Genomic DNA, 14442 nt, shown 5'->3' with positions numbered 1-14442 from the left:
TTTCTTGAAGCAGGCTTTCCTCCGAGAGCTTGGCTTCAGCCATAGTCCGTCCGACCAGATGTCTGGGAGGGAACGGGATGATTTAAACTCAGCCAGCCTGGATTTGGAGGAGAGTTTGGCTGTCTGTCAGGTTTTGGTGCTATCTTAAATAAGTTTCATTTTCAAGCGCAAAATCTCTAATGAATCATTTTTATTTTAAGAATAGCAATATCCGACATTTCTGACTCAAATTGCAGCCAAACTGGCCCCTCCTTCCAACCCCCTCCTCTTCCGCTCTCCAACCCCAATGTCCCATTGGCCATCATGCAGATCCATCTCTACATCCCGGCACGTTCTTTTCACAGGAATGTAGCCCCCACCCTCGTCTCCCAGGAACCACTATCTGTAACATACAAAAACGAGGTAAAAGTTCATCTCAGCAATAAATCAAGCTTCTGCTCTCTCTGCTTCATCTCGTTATGTCAGCGCTGGAAGAGAGCCTAATTTAGAACGCTGACAGTTGGTGTGTAGTTAAAATCATACTGTGAACCAGCCAAAATAATTTAAGGTCAGGAGTGGAGGTAAGCCTTGCTGAAAAGCAGCAGATCAAGATGTGAACCAGCTAAAAAATAAAATTAGGAGGAAGTGGAAGAAACTTTACAGGAGAATAATAATATAACTGTGAACCAGTTAAATAATCAGATTGGAGTTATATAAACTATGAATTAGCCAAAATAATTTTAATAGTATAAGAGAATAACTATGGAGTAATTAAATCAAAATAAAATATTTTGGAAGTAATAAACTACAGAGTGAAATGTTGATTGATTTTGTAAAAATTCTAAGAGAAAAGGGAAATAAATTTTTGATAAGATTTGGATATTAGTTGTGATCAAGAAGAGGTGTAATATAGATTTGGTGTAATGGGTCTTAAATTGAGAAATGTATATGAAATATTGATTGTTTAAATGATAGAGATTTAGAATGGTGTTTATAGTCTAGAATGTTGGGCGAAATAATTGAATGATAAATGTTTAGAATAAGATTTTTTTTCTTTCTTTTTTCTTTTTTTTTAAAAAATATGTAATTGGATAAAAATGGGAACAAAATTGATTGTGGGAATCTTAATAATTGTACTTATTATATGACAGAACAAGCACCTGCTCTAAAAAGATGTATTTTATGTTTTGTGTTTTGAAAAATAAAAAAAAATTGGAAAAAAAAAAGACAAGATACATTCGTCAAGAATCATAGGTACAACACTTAATGATAGTCATAGGGCAGTGGTGGGTTTCAAATTTTTTTACTACCGGTTTTGTGGGCGTGGCTTGTTTGGTGGGCATGGCTTGCAGTCATGTGTCTGGGTGGGAGTGACTTGGCGGTCATGTGACTGGGTGGGAGTGGCCAAGTCGACGTCACTGAATTCTTTGTCCCAATGAATGACCTACAAAAAGAAAATATACAAAAAGCAAGTTTATTATTTTGTGCACTTACTACTTAAATAAGAATAAAATAAGTACACAAAACAATAAAAGAGGTACACAAGTACTTACATAAGAATGATAAAAGTGTTGTGTGTCTTCAATGTCACTGACTTGTTTGCTCTAATGAATGACCTCAAAAAAGAAGATATACAAAAAGGAAGTTTTTAATTTCGTGCACTTACTACTTAAATAAGAATAAAACAATAAAAGAGGTACACAAGTACTTACATAAAAGTGTTATTTGCCTTTAGCTTTAAGATGTTTCCACATCGTTCTTTCATTGCCGCCCTCCTAACTTGTACTTTTCTTAATCTTGTCTCTCGGATCATTGGCTGTGCGATGGTGTGCCCTTAACCATTGTCTGATGGTGGGAATAGGGTCCCATTCTTGTAGAGGTAGGCCATGGGTCTGCAACCTTAAACACTCAAACAGCCACTTGGGCCCATTTCCCACAGAAAACAAAACACCGGGAGCCACAAAACCTGGGTGGGCGTGGCCAACTCAACATCACTCACTCCCACCCAGTCACATGACACCCCCCAGCCATGCCTACCCAGGTTTTGTGGCTCCAGGTATTTTCTTTTAAAACAGGTCTCTCTCTCTCCCCCATCTTTCTCCCCCTCTCTCTTTCTCCCTCTCACACTTTCTCATCTCTCTTTCTCCCTCCCTCCCTCTCTCCCTCCCTCTTTCTTTCTCCCTCTCTCTTCTTTCCCCTCTCATCTCTTTCTCCCTATCTCTTATCTTTCTCCCTCCCTCCCTCTCTCTCTCATCTCTTTTTCTTTTTCCCCTCTCTCTTTCTCATCTCTCTCTCTCTCTCTCTCTCTCTCTCTTTCTCATGTGTGTGTGTGTGTGTGTGCACGCACACGCGCAGGAACCATTTCCAAAAACAGGCAAGGGTTGGGGTTTTTTTTCCGATGTTCTTTCTTCTTCTTTGGGTGCTTTTTACCATGATTTAATTTTAAATCAAGAGTCATTTCAGGATAAATGAAACACTTTTGTCCCCCTGCTGTGGCTTCCTGTCAGTTGGCTGTCCCCCCCTCCCCTCCTCCTCACTCCTCACCTGCCCTTAGAAGAGAAGGGCGGTGGAGGTGGATGGAGACTCGCTCCATATTTCAGAGTGGAAGCGAAGCGCCCCTCTACTTGCCTCTTTTTCCAGCCCTTGTTGGGAGATGTGTGACTTTCTCCACCCCGAGACACCGGCTGGGCTGCCCCAGCCGATGCTCCGCATCATAATGGGCTCCAGGAGGAGGAGGAGGAGGAGGAGGGGATGCCATCTCCCCCATTGTGCAGTGTGCTAAGTTTAAATGCAAGAGCAGCAAGCAGCCGTGGAGGCGGAGAGAGGAATATGGGGAGACGTGCAACTTTCTCCACCCCGAGACACCGGCTGGGGTGCGTCTCCCCATATTCCTCTCTCTGCCTCTGTGGCTGCTTGCTGCTCTTGCATTTAAACTTAGCACGCTGCACAATGGGGGAGACGGTGTCCCCTCCTCCTCCTCCTGGAGCCCATTACAACATGCAGCATTGGCTGCAGCCGGGTGGCCCAGCCAGTGTCTCGGCACAGAGCAAAGTCACGCGTCTCCCAAGGTGGAAAAAAAGGCAAGTAGAGGGTCGCTTTGCTCCTGTTCTGGACTACGGAACGAGTCTCTATCTGCCACAGTCACCCTTCTCTTCTCAGGGCAGGCAAGGAGGGAGGGGGAGGGGAGGGGCCACCCAGTGGTGGGATTATCTTTCAGGGAGCCACAGGAGAGGGTCCAAAGAGCCGCATGCAGCTCTAGAGCCGCACGTTGCTGACCTCCAAGGTAGGCCAATCACACCAATGGTCATCCGGCTGCTTATGTTGGAAACAGTTAGGCAACTTCTCTGTTCTGAACATATAAGGTTCATTTTTGAAAAAACCCTTTCCGCTTCTGTGAAATTTACAGCAATTGTTCTGACAATATCTTTAGCTTTTTTAATACTGTCAGGAATTGCATAGTTCTTGTGATCTTTTAAAACATTTTCTACGAAATCTCTATAATCATTCATATTAATTTGGTAATTAAAAATGTCATTAAATTCAAGCAATTGTTCTTTGGCTTCTGGCCATGGAACTACTATTTCTTCAGTATTCCAGTAATCTGGCTCCAAAAAATTGAGAAATCGTAATTTATTTGTGTCTTGCAATTGGCTACCTGTCTTTAAATGTTTGCAATCCATTAGTCTTTTCTTCAAATTGGTTATGATGCTTTCCAAAAGTTTTTCCTGAGGAAGTCCGACAAATTGATGATTTTGTACAAATTTTATATTTTTGAAGGCTTCTGAAGCAATTACTCCATCAACCTTTTTTTCGTATTGACCCTTTCCCTGTCTAACCATTTGAAATGCTTTAATTGATCTCAGCACAAGTTTTTTGGCCTTTATGATGTCTGTATTTCTTCCTTGCAGTGCATTTGACAGAAGAGAAATTTCATTTAGAAAATCGATCATCAATGCCAAATCATTTAAAAAATATATATTTTCCAGGCGGCCAGCCATACCTGAGTATTTTTCATTCGCATGAAAATACTGATGTAGCGCTGGATAAGCACGCCACACAGCTACAGTTGACCTTAAACTACAGGCAGCCCATCTTGGTCCCAAAACTCTACCAATCTTTACGATTTCAAGTCCAAGTTGTTCAGATATGTTGAAAAGTTCAGTCTGGCTCTTACAGGATTTATGAAAAGTGGTGTGTATCTTGTCAATAAATATTTTAAAGTGGTTTAGTTGCTAATGTCCTTTATGGAGTCATTTAAAACAAGTTGGAGGCGATGGTTTAAGCAGTGCCATATAACGATGTTTGGAAACTGTTTTGCTATTCTACTGCTCACCCCAGATTTTCTTCCAAGCATAACGCTGGCACCATCAGAGCAAAATGCTATTAAATTTTTTTGTAGATAGTCCGTAGTAAACAGAGGTGGGTTGCTACCGGTTTGGACCGGTTCGGGAGAACCATTAGCGGAAATTTGGCATGGTTCCCTGAACTGGTAGTGACCTCTGTCTGGCCACGCCCCCGAACCGGTCCCTGGTCACTCACCCTGCCCGCCCAATGCTCGCTTGCCCTGCCTGCCCCGCCCAGCCACTACTTGCAGAATCTAGCCACATACTTCTGCTCACTGCTGCTGGCAAAGGTAAGGCCGAAAGGTAAGGCTGGTGGGTGGGCAGGGGAGGGAGAACTGCTGGAGGGGTGATACCAGCAGCGGGTGGTGGACTGATGCACGCCGGGAGGGAGGGGAACGTGTGGGAGATCGCGGAACCGGAGCTCTTCCCGTGCGTTTCCCCCAGCCGGCCTGGCCTGCAAAGGAAGCATGCAGGAGATCCTAGCTGCAGTTTACTTGTGAGCACCATTGGCCGGGAGAGGCAGGGATAAAGGCCAATGGTGCTCACGAGTAAACTGAGGCTCCTAAGGGGGGGTCAAGCCTCCCCACCCACAACATCTTCACCTGAGGGCATCGCTGGCAGCCACTTCTTGTGCCTCCCATCCTGTGCTCTTCCCACTGCTGCTCAGCCTCCTCGATGCACGGAGACAGGAGGCGGCGGTTTCTTTCACTACCTGCGAGGTGCTGGCTGCGAGCAGCAGATCGAGTAAACCAGCGATCTGCCGGCTGCCTCTAATCTGCAGTTTACTCAAGAGCAAGTTTACTCATGAGCATTGTGCTCATGAGTAAACTGCAGATTACAGGAAGCCGGCAGATTGCTGGCTTACTCGCTTTGCTGATCGCCTGGCAGAGCGCAGACTGGCAGCTCCGGGTCATCTCTCAGCTGTTGTGTGCAGGGAAAAACCTTGCAAAGTAGAGAAAAACTTCTTGTGAGTGTGAGAAGTTAATTGCCTTGCACTCACGAGAAATTTTTCTTTACTTTGCAAGGTTTTTCCCTGCACACAACAGCTGAGAGATGACCCGGAACTGCCACTCTCCGGTAAAATGTGCGTCTCCCAGTGGGGTGCAATTTGGGGTGGCAGGTGGGGCAGGGGATGGGGGGAGCTCAGCAAGCTTTGCAGCTGTGTGGCTATAAAGGTTGCCGGGCTGGCTCCCCTCTCCCTGCTGGCCAGTGCCTCCCGAAGCCGCTGGCGTTGCATGCAGCCGCTGTGCTGGGACTGATGGGGCAGCAGCAGCCCTCTCCTGTCTTTCTCCAGCTGGGCGGGAAAAAAAGGAGGGGGACTTCACAAACAAAAGAGAATTCTCTCTTTTGGCACCAGAGCCAAAGCTAAAAGAAACTGGTGGGGAGAAAAAGAGGGAGGGTAGGAACAAGGGAAGGGCATTTTTTTCGTTGTTTTAACTCCATAGCAACATCCTTCCCAGCTACTGCTTTCTCTTCCCACTGAAAGAAAGTAGCCTTACTGCCAAGTAAACATGCATAGGCTTTACGTAGTTCAGAAATAGGGTATTGATTAGTATCAGGTGTATTATAGTGAGAAACGAGAACTTCTGTAACAACAGATACTTTGTGCCCAGACCAGGTGTGTGTGTGTGTGTGTGTGTGTGTGTGTGTGTGTGTGTGTGTGTGTGTGTGAGAGAGAGAGAGAGAGAGAGAGAGACAGAGACAGAGACAGAGAGACAGAGAGAGAGACAGAGAGAGAGACAGAGAGAGACAGAGAGAGACAGAGAGAGAGAGAAGAAAGAAAGAAAGAAAGAAAGAAAGAAAGAAAGAAAGAAAGAAAGAAAGAAAGGAAGGAAGGAAGGAAGGAAGGAAGGAAGGAAGGAAGGAAGGAAGGAAGGAAGGAAGGAAGGGAGAGAGTGTGTGTGTGAGAGAGAGAGAAGAAAGAAAGAAAGAGACAGAAAGAGAGAAAGAGAGAAAAAGAAAGAGGGAAGGAGAGAGAGATAGAAGAGAAAGAAAGAGAAAGGAAGGGAGAGAGAGAGAGAGAGAGAGAGGGAGGGAGGAGAGAGAGAGAGAGAGAGAGAGAGAGAGAGAGAGAGAGAGAGAACTCTTTGCTATTATTTTTAATTGTTCCATTATTTATCATGTGTTAATATTTTACACTGTCTCTACACCTAGAGTGATTTTACTGCCTTTCTTTTGCCCAGGGCTACCACATATTTTTCAGGGATTTACATGCATTCAATGTCTATAGTCCAGAGCATAAATATGTGTGTGTTTATTTTGTACATCAGGTTGCATAAGTCCATCTTAATATGCTATTCCTGGTATATGAAAAAGAAGCACCCTTGTGATCTTTGACTTTTAGGCTTGCTGTCAAACAGCAGCCATAATACTAATTACTGTTTTGAACAATATGCAGGTTGTCAGGTTTCGATGTCATCTCAAATAAATTGCACTCCCAAACAATTAATCTTTGCTGAAATATTCCATTTATTGAGTACGACAGATCTGGCCCCGACTTCGTCGTAGCCGATATTAACCCTCTGACCCCCAAACCCTTCCCTTTCCGTTCCCCAATTCTCATCTTCTCATTGGCCATCTTCCAAGTCAGTCTCCCCAGCTTCTGACCTCACCCCACAGGAATGTTCCCCCCCATCCCATCTCCTAGGGGATATTATCTACAGAGAAAATAAGTAGGTGAAAAGTCAAGCCTCATCTTTTTATGGCAGCATCAGAATGCTGACACAGGTTGTATTACACGAATGGCTATTTTATATGTGAAATTATGACTGAAATATTTCTGCACTTATATTGGTTCACACTTTCAGGAAGTTTCTCCTTCGTTTTAGGTTGCTTCTCTCTTTTTTCAGTTTCCATCCATTGCTTCTTGTTTTGCCTTCTGGTGCTTTGGAAAATACATTGCCCCCTCTTCTTTCTGGCAGCCCCTTAAAAGCCTGTTGCCTATCACACTCTTGGGCAAAGCATGTGAGCCATTTCCTCCTTTCAGTGGTCCATGAAAGTACATCTATAGTATGTAGATAATAAAGTTGAAAAAAGGTGAACAACATTTTTACAGAACTATAGATACGTTGAGGCTGGGCGTGACAAGGAATGGCTGGGAGGGGAGGGGCCAGGCGAGGCACCCCTTGATGTGAGTGACATTGAGTTGGCCACACCCACCCAGTCACATGACCATCAAGCCACACCCACTGTCACATGACCATCAAGCCACGCCCACAAAATAAGTGTCAACGTTGCGTTGCGTCTCCGTGTGAACAAGGAGAAAGGAGCACACGTAGTCTTAGCTTGCTGCAACTTTTTCTTTTATTAGAACAATCCTTCACACGATGCACGGCAAAGCTGACGGTAATGCGGATACTCAAAATCGGCGTTGGGAGCGGCTGCCTCCCAACGCCTTTTAAACAGCGCGCCGGCGAGGTATTAAGACCACTGCCCTTCCGGGTTTACTGCGCATGCGCCGCCGAGACGCTGTCCCGTTGCAGCGAAAAGGCACACAGTAATCCCTCTCCCCGGCCGCCACCGTGCCCGAATGCCTAACAAAACAATACAACCCCCACCACTGTGTAACAGCGTAGACAGTCTCCGACGCTTCCATCGCCAACTCCCCCGGGTCGTTATCACGGTAGTGGCTGGGTGTCGAGTGGATCGCGACAGGCGGCTCCCCCTACCAGGGGCCCTCCTGGAAGACACGAAAAAAAACATGTTAAGCCCCTACATTAAGGGTGTATGTCCGCACTCTGGGGCCCTGGTTTGTGGGGATACTGTCTATGAAATTGCTTGACCAAGCGATTAGCCTCCATGTCAGTGGCGGCTACCCATGACGCTTCTTCGAACGGGTATCCTTTCCATTTAAGCAAATATTTGAGTTTTCCCCTACTAAGCTTTGAGTCTAGGATCTGTTCTATTTCATACCGATCATCCTTCACCGGGCCAGGCCTGCTTACAGGTTCCCGGACTACCTCCACGGGTTTCAATAAACTACTATGGAACACAGGGTGTACCTTGCCGAGTAACGGCGGCAATTTGAGTTCCACTGTGACTGGATTAATGACCTTTATAACAGGGAAGGGACCCAAATATTTAGGACTTAGTTTCTGGCTCGGTGTCCATAATTTCAGGTATTTGGTGGAAAGATATACTCTATCTCCAACTACGAACGGTTTATGGTCTGCTCTCCGTCTGTCAGCTTGGTGTTTTTGCATTAAGGCTGCTTTCTCTAAAGCCTTTTTTATATGAGGCCAACTCCTCCCAATGTGGCTGGCCCATGTACCAGGGGCCAGCTGGTCTTGGGATTGCACATCGAGTTCAGGGATGGCAGGAAAGTCTTTACCAGACACTGCACGGAACGGAGTAACCCCTGTACTCCCATGGATTGTATTATTGTAAGCAACTTCTGCGAAAGGGAGTAACTCCGACCAGTCTGTCTGTTGGTATGAAACTTAACACCGTAAATACCTCTCTATCATAGCATTCGCCCGTTCCGCTGCACCATTGGTGCTCGGGTGAAACCCAGAACTTAACCCCTGTGACGAGCCGATCATGGCTACGAAGGTACGCCAAAACTTTGAGGTGAATTGGACACCTCTGTCTGAAATAATACGGCGAGGTGCACCATGTAATCCAAATGGCATAACTCTAAACTTATAACTGCCCAGGGGACAATTGAAGGTGGTCTTCCATTCATCACCAGGTCTAATTCGGACCCGATAGTATGCCTCACGCAGGTCTAGCTTCGTAAACACTTTACCGGTCGATAGCGTAGCTAAAAGGTCCTTCATGAGAGGCAGGGGATATAGATGCTCAACGCAGACGGTGTTTAGGTCCCGGAAATCTACACACAAACGTAACCCGCCATCCTTTTTTTCCCGGAACAAGACGGGCGCCGCCATGTGGGATCTGCTGGGCTGAATGAAGCCCCTGGCTAGGTTCTTATCGATGTATCGCCTTAATTCCTCTAACTCGGGTTTTGTCATGGCGTACATGCGAGGTTTTGGCAAACGAACCCCTGGTTTCAATTCGATAGCACAGTCTGTCGGCCTGTGGGGGGGGGGTAGCATCTCACATTCCTGCTCGTCGAAGACCGCCGACAGATCACTATACTCCACAGGGTATTTACTCGGCGGCTGTTCTGGTATTACGTCCCCCTCCTCCTCTGCTCTCCCGCTCAAGTCCTCCGGGACTGGATCAGGGCCAAGTCCCAAACGTAATCTCCGGTAACCACCCTCCCACCAGATAGTTGGCCTCCACTTGTCTAGCCAGGCCAATCCGAGAATGAGGGGCTCTACCATAGTATCAACAACCACAAAACGGATCTTTTCCCAATGGTCCCCCACCTCCAGACGGACCGGCTCAGTTACTTGGGTTGCTGGTCTGCCCCCCAATAATGACCCATCCATCTGTTCAAACCGTATGGGGACCCGTAAGGGCACCAGTTGTAAACCTAGTTCCACGGCTACAGATTTCTGCAGAAGACATCGGGTGCACCCAGAATCAATAAGGACGTCCCGCTCCACCCTTCCTGCTGTGTGTAAGTGCTTTAGGACCACAGGTATCACAAAAGGTCGTATCGGGCCACTTACCATGGGGTCTCCAGCTGCATCGTCTTCACTGCTGTCCGAGGCCACAGGGGTACTCCCTTGGAGCGGAAGGGATCTTGCTTCTGACGCCGGCCCACGGGTAGACACCGATGTCATTGTAGGTGTGGCCCCTCTGGACCAATCCGACGATGAGCGGACTCGTTCTCGACCTTTCCCTGCGGATGATGGTGTCTTGGAGGCAGCCGACACAGGAGGTACAGGACAATCAGCGGCACGATGACCCAGCTGGTTACACCGAAAACATCGGATTGCACCCCTCCCAACAGGGAGGATAGAACGAGGAGGAGGAGACCCTACTCCCCGGGTACCCACGGGCCTATCATTGCTGCGTCGTGTGGCGGTGGAGAACCCAGCCACCCCTCGGGGTCGAAACTCCCGTAATCCTACATCAAGGTCTACGGCAGCCTTAAACCATTCCGTGAGTTTGGGTGGTAGACCCCTGTACACACACGCCTGTCTCAGCTCCCTATCTAGACCTAGGCGGAATTGATGAATGAGTAACCGTTCAGGCCATGCCCGTAAGCGACCTGCCACGGTCCGAAACTCCTTGACATATTGTCTGGCAGGCCGGCCCCCTTGTTTCAATGACACCAACTCGCCTTCTAACAATTGGGTACGTGACTGATCTTCAAAGCGGCAACGTAACGCCTCTAGAAAGAGGCCCACATCAGCTAATTCCTTGGCGTGGTCGCTATGTAAGTCAGCGACCCAGTCTGCGGCTTCGCCGGACAGGACAGTGGTTATAGCCACCACCATAGACCATTGCGACGGGAAGAGATGACCATACAAGTCCATATAACTAAGGATCTGACTCAAAAACAACGAAACTCTGTCCGGACTACCGTCGAAGGTGGCTTGGAGGGGAGGAGGACCCCACAGCTGCTGCTGGGCGTGCCACGGGCCAGGACCCCATCCGGGCCCCGGAGCCATCGGTCTCGCATCCGGAGCGCCCCTAGCACCACTCCCACGGTGGAGGTCTCTCTGCTGACGATTGTGTCCTTGCGACCCCTGCTGGTTGAATCGTGGTCCCCTTGCCCTGTCTCCATCCCCGTCTTGACCCCGAAGGCCCGTATGGGACACGGTCTGGGCAGAACCAGGCGCTCCTTGGTCGCGATACTCGAGCCGTGGCGTCCCCTCCCCGATGCGTAACTTTGGGCTCGCCAAACGAAAACGAGCCTCCGAGGCGCTGTGAGGTGCCCTTTGTCCCTGCCAGGGTCGTGCCTCCGGTATCCATGGTTGCCAGGAGGGGGCGTCCCGGAAGCTTGCCTCGCCAAACTTCTCCCGTAAAATATCCAGCGTGGACGCCCCCAGTCCGGTAGAACAACTCATATCATATTCATCTTCTTCTGTCCACCTCCGTTCCCTCCACCCCTGGAACGACGCGCCGGCCAGGTCAGGGGGGGATGACGCCCATTGCTCTAGCGAATCCCTCTCACCTCGGGAAGGCCACTCATCCATACGGGGGTTGCCACCGGCCGCCTGGGGCGTGGCCACCTTCGGGCGTACGACGGTCATGTCCAGCTCTTCAGATGCTGGGGTCTCTGACAAGCCTTCTATGTCCGCATCCAACTCCTCCTCGGTCGCCGGGGACTCAGCTGCTGCGCCCTCCGCCATGCCGCTGGACCGCCGCTGAAAGCGAGGAGAACGCCGACTTTCTGTCAACGTTGCGTTGCGTCTCCGTGTGAACAAGGAGAAAGGAGCACACGTAGTCTTAGCTTGCTGCAACTTTTTCTTTTATTAGAACAATCCTTCACACGATGCACGGCAAAGCTGACGGTAATGCGGATACTCAAAATCGGCGTTGGGAGCGGCTGCCTCCCAACGCCTTTTAAACAGCGCGCCGGCGAGGTATTAAGACCACCGCCCTTCCGGGTTTACGGCGCATGCGCCGCTGAGACGCTGTCCCGTTGCAGCGAAAAGGCACACAGTAATCCCTCTCCCCGGCCGCCACCGTGCCCGAACGCCTAACAAAACAATACAACCCCCACCACCGTGTAACAGCGTAGACAGTCTCCGACGCTTCCATCGCCAACTCCCCCGGGTCGTTATCACGGTAGTGGCTGGGTGTCGAGTGGATCGCGACAATAAGCTACGCCCACTGAACCGGTAGTAAAAAAATTTAGAACCCACCCCTGGTAGTAAACCCAACCTTATGTAAACTCTCCATAAGTGAAGTACATATTGTCTCTGCATCTTGTTTTTCCAATTCAACAAGCTCAACAAAAACTGTTGGTGGGTTATCTGAATCCTCAACTTTTATGAAAACTATCACAACTGGTCTGCATGATAGCGTTGAAGCTTTGTCAATGATCAAACACACTTTCAGATTCTGTGCAATAATGCTGGTAAACATTTCGGTTTTAATTCCTTTTGCGATGAAATCAACTATTTTCACTGCAGTTCTCCGTGAATGCAATCCTACTCCCAGATCTACTCCAATTGTAGTTAGCAATTCTACCTCTCCTTCTATGTCTGAAAATGGTTTACATCTTTTTGCCAGACTGTAAACTGTAAGGAATACTTTACGAGTAGTAGATAAATTTTTTTCAGTTGACCTATCTACTGATTTTGTTATAGCATCCTTCTCCCGTTGTTTTATGTTGTCTCTGCAAATGATGTGTGATTTTGATGTGAAATGTTCTTTCATTTTTTTCCCTAAGAGATGCTTGCTGTACCTCTTTACTTGTCCCTGCTGCCTCAATCTTAAAATGTTTCCATTCTCTGGAAACATGAACGCCTTTCTCTAATGAGAACTCATGTTTCGCACAGTACTTACAACCTAACTTTTTGTTTGCAACTTCCAGACCATCATACTTCTCTTGAAAGTTGCTGTATTGCTGCAAGGTCCAGCAGTCAGGAAGATCAAGAAGACTTTCAGTTGAGGAGATTGACTTGCTGCTTTCTCCACATTCAAGTGGTGGCAGTGGTGCTTGTGGTGCTTTTGATGGTTTTGGATCCAATTCTGTTGTATCTGATTGTTCCAGTCTTGGTCTCTTGGTGAAGAAAGAGGTCATAATACATTGCTTTTTCATCCTGTTAAAGGGTACTACTGCAAAAGAAAAGAAACAATATTGTGCTTTGGACTCAATTGTGGTTGTAAGCTGAGGACTAAAGGTAACAGAAGGGAGCTCTGTTTTCACCCAACAATGTACAGTCTTTTCAGGATGTGATTGGGGTCCAACAAACAAGAAAGATAAAGTGTTTCAGCCAAGAAGTTAGATCAAGAAGAATGACTTTCATAGGTACATTCACAGAGCAATACTGAATTAATTTTCATGAAATTTATTCCTCAGTTCAAGAAACAGGAATATATGAATTAGGTTGAGTATTTAGGTCAGTACAAGTCAAGTAGCCATTCAAGAGTTAGTGGTCTCATCATGGTTAGAAGCAATGGTAAAGCAAGATATGGATTTAAAACCAGAAATATATTGTTGGGTATGTTAAAGGGAATACATATTTAATTTTACACATGTTAACAGCTGCTAGAATTGTGTTTGCACAACAGTGGAAAAACAAAGAAATGAAAGTGAATAAAAACAATATTAGAATGTGCAGAAATGAATAAAGTAACAATTTAAATCATGGAGAAGGCTTTGAACACTTTTTAACGTGGGATTTGTTTTATCAATGGCTAACTAACAGAAACAGAAGTTAGAAATCTAAAAGTATAAAAGAAAACACCAACTGTATAAGGAAAGTTCACTAAAATGGATAAGCACATAGTATTAGTATTTGATTATGATTAAAGTGTAGATAACTGGGGGACCATAAACCCCCGCCCCCCCAAAAAAAAACTAGGACAGTGCCAGGAAAACACTGAAAGAATAACAAGAGTTGTCCCCCAAAAGACTACAGATAAAACCAGTTTTTTCTCTAACCCTAAGTACAGGAAAGACAAAGCCACTGGAATAAAAATATTGAGAAGTAAGTTTTCCAAGGATCTTGCCCAATAATCACAGACACGATAGGCTTTGAGTTCAATGTATTTATTTACTCCATTTCTTTCTTTTCAGGTACTCATTTGGAACTGGTCCTGGACTTCTGTGCACAGCCTTATATATGGAGGAGGTGGAGTCAAGGTAAGGAGGGGTTATGGGAAGGGCTAAGTGAGGGAGGAGGGGTCAGTGGGTCAGTCTATGCAATGGTGTATACACAGTTAGGCATTTACTCGTAACAAATCCCCCTCTAAATGCCTAACATTCGGGGTTGATTCTGTACCCGGCATGGTCACCCCTAGTTTTGATGTGAGATATGTGTGTTGCTTGTTTGGTAATGGTTTCGTTAGAATGTCTGCAACTTGCTCAGAGGTTTTACAATGTACGGCCCTAATGAAACCTACATTTGATAACTGCCTGACATGCTTATGCTTGATGTCGATATGTCTGGACCTCTGACCCACTGCTTCTGCATTGGAGATGTCTATGGCTGCTTTATTGTCCTCGTGGATAGTTATAGGGTAAGCCGGTTCGGTCCATATTTCAGAGAGCAGGTCATCAAACCACACTAAATTGTTAGCTGCCTTT

At 46.7% G+C, this 14442-nt stretch overlaps 1 pseudogene; it reads right to left on the bottom strand.

The window, feature by feature from the left end:
• Nucleotides 1–1700: 1700 nt before the first annotated feature.
• LOC139327010 (E3 SUMO-protein ligase KIAA1586-like) lies at nt 1701–14144 on the bottom strand (annotated as a pseudogene).
• Between the last annotated feature and the right edge of the window lie 298 nt (nt 14145–14442).

This window comes from Pituophis catenifer, unplaced genomic scaffold, assembly GCF_029215685.1.
Source record: "Pituophis catenifer annectens isolate HBS135680 unplaced genomic scaffold, rPitCat1.0.hap2 SCAF_531, whole genome shotgun sequence".
Classification (NCBI taxonomy): domain Eukaryota; kingdom Metazoa; phylum Chordata; class Lepidosauria; order Squamata; family Colubridae; genus Pituophis; species Pituophis catenifer.
This window is presented reverse-complemented; position numbering and strand designations above follow the sequence as displayed.